Source organism: Heterocephalus glaber, unplaced genomic scaffold (genome assembly GCF_053883595.1).
Source record: "Heterocephalus glaber isolate CG9 unplaced genomic scaffold, H.glaber_assembly_v1.0 deba00001550, whole genome shotgun sequence".
Classification (NCBI taxonomy): Eukaryota; Metazoa; Chordata; class Mammalia; order Rodentia; family Bathyergidae; genus Heterocephalus; species Heterocephalus glaber.
The window spans coordinates 17,692,376-17,699,849 of NW_028258343.1; positions in this window are offsets into that span (position 1 = coordinate 17,692,376).

Here is a 7,474-nt window from a genome sequence, read left to right on the forward strand (position 1 = left end):
GCTATTTGTAAGAGAGGAATAGGAAGGTACAACTGTGAAACAAGGAACACTGAGAAAGTTTTCGCAATAAACCAAGAGTGAGACAGTGTTGATTTAGGACAAGGCAGTGGGGTGGGGGTGATGATAACACCTCGGATCCTGGAAACACTGAGAAGGTAGAGACAAAAAGAAGACTTTGTGCAAGAGTGGGTGCGTGATACAAGGACAGGAGAGGGATTAAAGGTGACTCCAAAAGTTTCGGCCAGAGTAACTAGAAGGATGGAATGATTCATGTAGTTGATGAAGACTGTCAGAGGAGCAGGCTCGAGGGAGACTGTCAAGAATTAAGAAGTTAATAGACTTCTAAGTGAAAATGCCAATTATGTAGTTGGATATTCGTCTGCAGCCAAGTATCTTTGGGAAGAGCCATGTGCAGGAGCATCAATCTGTGCACTGTCTTTGCATAGATAGTAAAAGATAAGCATTATTTTATCTTTTTTGATATTCTCTACCAGCAATAACACTTCACATAAAAATATAGGATCTACCAATCTCTTTTATCAAGCACTGATTTCAAACTGAGTGAAATTGGGTGACGGGATAAGAACTTGTTTCTTCCTCCAGTTCTTCAATACTGTGATGAGTTCAACAACAACAACCACAAACTAGCTTAATTTCCTTTGACAGTATGCATTATGAGTGAGGAAAGAATATGTACTACTTTATTGAGATCTGATGGTGGCACTTAGAAATTTTTCTCACCGGTAACCAGAAGCACAAAGACATTTTCATTCATGAATTTATTGGTTTATTCATTAATTCATAAAGAAAAACACTTAAAAATCTTCTATGTGGAGTAGGATGTACAGGATTAAGTGAGAGGCAATGTAAATTGTGAAGGAGAAGGAAGACTCTTGCTAAGACTTCTGAGGTGTTTAGCTTGGATGAGTCGTGGTGCCCTTCAACCAAGACTGAAATAGCAGTGAAGAATTAACTGCTGTTTGTGTTTGTGTTTGTGTGAGAAATTGGAGCTCTGTCTCACACTTCTGAAGACAGAAGTCACTAGAGACTACTCACATGGATGCCTAGCAGGCAATTGTTGGAGTCTATCTTGAGCTCAAGGCAGGGGTTCCATGACCAAAATCAAGGAACAATTTTCTCCAAAATCCTTGCCACACTGTATCTTTTACTTTTGATCTTAAATTAAATGTCACCTTCTTAGTGGTTTTCCCTTCATCTACCTTGTTCTCTTACCTACTTTGTAGGCTGTTTTTTCCTTACTGTGTCACTGTTGTCATTACATTCTTATTTCTTTACTTAGGTGGTGTGTTTGTATAGTAAATTTACAGCTGTACCACTCTACTGTAAATTAAAAGGTGGTGATGACTATGACTATTATGGCCAGAACAACAAATTCCTGAGACATAGTGATCATCAACAAATCTGTATAAGTGAATGAGATATATATTTGCGAGTTCAAAGAATACTGATTGCAATCAAAGCCAGGAATATTAATAAAATTTCTAAGTTGAACAAAGAACAGAACCAATGAAATAATCTGGCGTTGCCCCACCATTAGGGTGAAAAATAGAAGAATCATTTAGAGGATTTTTCAGAGAGCAGAAAGGGAGAAACCCAGTAAGGCAAGTGTTTCAAGAACCGCTTTTGTTTGTTTCATTCAAAGGAAAGCAAAAGTCACACTCCAATTCTTGGACTTTAGTTTTGTAGAAAAATAAACATAAATTAAACAAGACAATCCTCATCATTTATTTTTGTCCTTCTCTTCATGTTCAACTCTGTGAACAAAGAATATTGAATGCATTTTCCTGCACATTTAAATTTTTTCCTTTGGATTTGGAAGTATGGTTCACTTATTTGAAAATATCTTATTTTCATTACACCAGTATCAAATGTAGTAGTTAAACTACAAAGAGTACATATTTATGTGTCTGTGTATGTGTGTGTATATGTGTGAGCATGTAGTGCATGAGAAGAAGTGCATATATAAGTGTGTTCTTTTAGGGTAAAGGAGGGTTTGATCCTATGCACATGTTCCATGAGTTCTATCTAGGTCTACATAAGACAGCTTTGAAAATACAAAGTGCATAGGGTCTAAATGTACTGATTAGAGGATCTGAATGTCTCCAGGAATGACCCACGGAGTGAATAATTTGTTTCCCTAGGAACATATGGAATCCACTGACTTCAGGAAATATTTTCAGAGTGCACACATATTTCTTCAAGACGTGAACATCCCAGGGGAGGAGGAGGAATAAAAACATGACAGGGAGTAATTTAAAATGGCAGGTACTGCAGTGTTCTTTTCCTGTGCTGGAAACCTGATATTTGATACGAATGTAGATGATTTTCTTATGATTGCTATAAAAAGTTGATACTATTCTCTCCAAAATTCTCTAAGATTTATTTTTTCCTCCTCTTTTGTGGAATTTTGTTGTTTTTGAATGGCTTAGATTGTGGCTACAGAGAAATCCAAACATTGCACATTATTTCTTATAATGTAACCACAAGAAAACGCAAACACTAAGGCTCTGATTCACACAAGAATATTGCCTATTAGTTACGGTATGGTTCAGTGGAAAAATGGAGTCCAAAATTAAATTATATTTCACTAGACTGTAACACAATCAAACCTTGATTTTGGTGCACCAGTTATGTTATTTCCCTTTTTAATTTTAATCTTTTCAGCATTTTTTATAAGATTATAACACCTCAGGAGACTTATATACTGGACTTCCACATAAGCAACTGATGTTCCAAGTCCCATTTTGCCTCTATGAGATATGTAACTTTCTTCCAGTTTGAGTTTCAGCTTCCTTACCTATAAAAGAGGCCTGATCCTATCCATCTAAGAACGTATACTGAGAATTAATACCGAATAGTTTCTCTAGTGTGAGAAACTGAAAGTGTAAATAAGGATTAAAACAATTAAAATGAATAACTGATAATTGGAAATAGGAAGAAAAGGTCCAAGGGGGTAGGGGAAGTTGGAGGGGAAGGGGAAAGGAAAGAAGGGAAAGGAAACATTATGAGAAAAGAAAAAAATGGAAACAAAGTCTTTGTAAATAGGGAAGGGTGGAGGTGGTGAAGGGTGCACTGGTAATGGAGAGAAAATAAGAACCAAGATGCATCATGTACAGGTACAAGATCCCAATGATAAATGTAAATGTATTGTATACCTAAAAGTTCCCAATAAAAGAATTTAAGCAAAAAAAAAAAAAAGAAAAGAAATGAATAAATGTGCTTTTCCTTTCTTTGCTTGGAATACCCATACTTTGGTGGGTATTGAAACTGTTAAATGTAGCTGGGGATTTAGCTCAGTGTTGCTGCACCTGCCTGGCATGTGCAAGGTCCTCAGTTCAATTCTCTGTACTGGAAAAAAAAAAAAAGAAACTTTTAAAGGTTGCTGAGTACATTATCTATACATTCTAGAGAATATAACCATCCATAGGAAGCTAAGCTTGTAAAGGGAATATTTTGCAGAAAAATTTTAAGGATGAATTATGTGAATGTGCTGTATTTTTCCAAAATTAATTTGTATTATACTGTGAAAATACAGTCCCTCAGTTCAAAATCTATACAATTCGTTTGAGAACACAAATTTTATTTTTTAGATTTTGATTTTGTTTGTAAAATTATGACTCACAGAAAGAAATACATCATAACTTGCAACCCATTATACTATGTGCACACACATATATACATATATGTATGTGTTTATATATGTTTATTGGATACATGTGTCATAATGTGTGTATGTATTAGATATGTAGGAAACAAGAGTTTCATAAAATTATCCATATCTTTCCTAAATGTGAATAATTATCATCTTTTCTATTCTTGTTTAGTCTGTTTTATTATGTTAAAAAATACTGGTGACAACCTAATAATTAGATTTCAAGATGCATTAATGAATGAATAAATGCACCATTAAAATAACTTCACAGCTAGAAAACCTTTCTTTACTTCAGATATGAATGTATGACAGAGCCTTTCTTTCTGATCATGTTACTACTAAGGTCATCTATATAAACTTCCAATTTTCAAGATTTTTCACAACCATTTTATTAGCATTCCTTCCACAGTCTGAAAGATAATATTATATTTGAACTCAGACTAAAAGTCTGCAAGTCCAACTTAAGGCAGAACTTAGCTCTCTGCCTTGGGTGACATTTATAAGACAATGTGCTTAGCATGCGACATAGTTGTCTGTTGGGACTTCTTTGTCCACAGGGCACTGGTGTCTCCTCGGGACTGTGTACAGGACCTATGCAGTCACTCGAAGCTCTCCACACAAAAGGTGCAGCACTTGGTTTAATGCTCTGCTGTTAACATCTTGAAATTCTTAACCGCTTTACCTGGGACTTGGATTTTATACGTGAGTTTTGATGAGTGAACAGGCCTTGCAAGTGAACAGAAAAGGTGGGCAGGATAAGCGTGCACAGCGCCCAGCCTCCCTCTTGCAGAGAGCCCTTGGAGGCTCCCCAAACACAGAAGTGTGCAGGACTCTGACGTGGGGGCAGGTAGCAAGACTTAGAAGGTCTAAGGTGAACGTGTTATGCTGGGTTGTGGAAGGAAAGGGCGAGAGAGGAAAAACAGCCCATCGCTTCTCTGCCATTCCTGTCTTCCTCACTCCCTCAGGGATAAGCTGGAGGTAGAGGGTTACTGTGATGTGTGTGTGTCAAGAAGTGAACTGGCAACAACTGAGTCGGGTTTGTGCACATTTTCCCTTGTTCTAACGAGGACAAAATACACATGGATGGGCAAGCTACACAAAAACAATTGTGCAATTTCGACGATTCTGCAAAGAAGTTTGATATTTTTACATTTGCATCTAAAACTGGCAATGTATCACACAAAAATAAACAGTAACATCTATGCTAATAACTGAAAAGATTAATTTTTGTACAATGGCATTAAATGGGAAACAAAAATACGTTGACAATATGAGAACAAATCCACAAAATAAAGGAAAAATCACTTAATCTTATACATTTGAAGTCTTTAGTAATTTTTTCTGCTTTAAGAACAAGGGACTTCACATTGCTATTTTGTACTGAGCCCCACAATTTATGTAGTCGCCCAGGCTGATAATTTCGTATATAGAGAGTCAAGTAAGGAAAACCAGATGACAGTTTGAAAAGAATAATATTAACTCATCTGGTAACTCATTCGTCCACTCACTGACTCCTTGAGCTTCTATTAAGTTGGCCTAGTAGCTAGAGATTCATGGCAGCGAACCAGGCAGAGCGCTGTCTCTCTCATGCATCTTACTGCATGGGAAGGAGCTCAGCAAGCACAGCCCCACTCTGGTAAGCATCCAGTGACACAGATGTTAAAGGACACACAGAGAAAATCCAAGTTGCTATGAAGCAAGTTAAGAAACTGTATCTGAGGCGCGATACTGGTTCGAGAGGAACTTTACACGTTCTCTTTCCTTTATTAATAGTTTTGTATCCTTGTTAGAGGAGGGCACTGTTTAGGATAATTCGGATATAATGATCACTGGTCCCAAAGAGCTTCCAATCTACTCCAGTTGTTATATATTTGGTGTTAACATATAACAGTGCATAATGCTGTCATGCTAGACATGGATACAAGGTGGAACAAACATGGTGTGACCGTTCTCTGGGTGGTCGGTGGCGGAGGTGCTGAGGATTTAGGTGGAGAACTCTCCAAGAAACATTCTAGGACAGGAAGGCGGGAGCAATGCTCTTTGACTGACTTGAGAAGTCAATATTTCCAATAGTAGTGCCTTAAATCAAATGAGTCCGAGCCAGAGCTAGGGAACTCTCCAGTTCCTAGGGAACTCTCCTGGGGCTGTAATAAAAAAGACTCCCCCAGATTTCTATTTCTCCTCATATTGAAGCAAAGTTTTATTGGGTCCTGTTTGGAAAAGTCTCTGGATTCCAAGTGATTTTTGATCAATGAGTATCTTCTTTGGTATTTAGAAGCAGTCAGTTTCTATGTTAATCAAATTAATCTGCTGTGCTCACAAATGTGCTTTTTAAATTACTTTTATTGGTACACTTAAGGCATACAATCTAATGACATTCATCATCGGAGATTTGCACCTTCACATAATCCACCTTGGTTCTTATTTGAGCGGTTGTGCTTTACCTTGGTGGAGGCTCTGAGTCGAGAGTGTCCATTATTGGTGCAATGCCTCATTGTCTTGCCCAGCACTCATGGTATCCTGACATATCTATGTGTAAGTTGGTTTTTTTCCATGTAGTTTAACACAGCAAAGAACTCCTACCTACCTAGACATCTCAAAACATTTGCTAGAGTAACATTTCTTTCTATTGCCCATTGTCCTGATAAAACTATAACATTCCAAGTAATAACACATTTTCTCTTTTGACTTATGAAGAATCCACCTTTAATTACTCTGAAATCAGTGGTAATTTTCCGTGTTTAAGAACTTGATTTTTGGTGATTTCATATATGATGAATGGAATCATCACTTTAAATCGTCTTTCATTTTTTGCTTGATGACATGAAGGTCTGCATTTTCCTCCCTACTTGCAGTGACCCACAATCCATTACCTCCCTTCTTGCTTTTTTTTTTCCAGCACCAGGGATCGAACTCAGGACCTTGTGCTTGACAGGCAGGTGAGGCACCACCAAGCTACATCCCCAGCCCTACACCCTACTCTCTCTCTCTTTTTTTTTTTCCCCAGTTTTTATTTTTTAATCGCACATGGTAGTAGTGGATAATACACCAAATTCTCAAGTGATCCAATGTTAACTTAGAAAATTTAGTTGCCTACAGTTTGCTTTCTGAAAATGAATATGATGTTCAGATTATGAGCTGATTTATGCATTTCTGGATTTATTTCTCGGCTGAATCATGCTTGTGTGTCATCTTCCTCCTTGAGGGTGAGACTCAGGTTGCTTTTGGGATGTGCAGGATTTGATAGACATTTAGAAAAGGATATTTTGAGAGAATGCATGTGTCCTGAGTGCCTGGATTTGGATATTCTTAAAGCAGGCTCAATTTAAATGAAAAATGTTCCCCCAAAGTACTAAGATTTCTCCAAGTAAATGTATCCGTTTCCTTTTGTAATTTAAGGAAAGGGTAACAATGTTGTTTAAAAATAGACTTCAAATTGTAGGCAGCAAACTAGCAGAGCCTGGTAGAAACTGAAGACCAAGTATAAGCGCTCAGAAGAGTCTGTGGTGGTAGATAGTATCCTTAAAGCTTTCTTTCAAATTCTTTCTTTCATGTGTGCAGTATGATAATTTGCATATAAAAATTTGATGCTTTAAAAAACCCACATCCCCAAACCTTATGACTATATTAATTTCTAATATTTTCATATATAGCACATCGATTCTAGATCTAGCAATGGGAATTTCTTTCCTTTTATAACTTTGATAATTTATCTAGAATCATAGAATCAACTTCTATTTTCAAATTCTACATTATATTTCTTTTTATAATTTATGTATTAGTTTGTACATTTTAGGTATA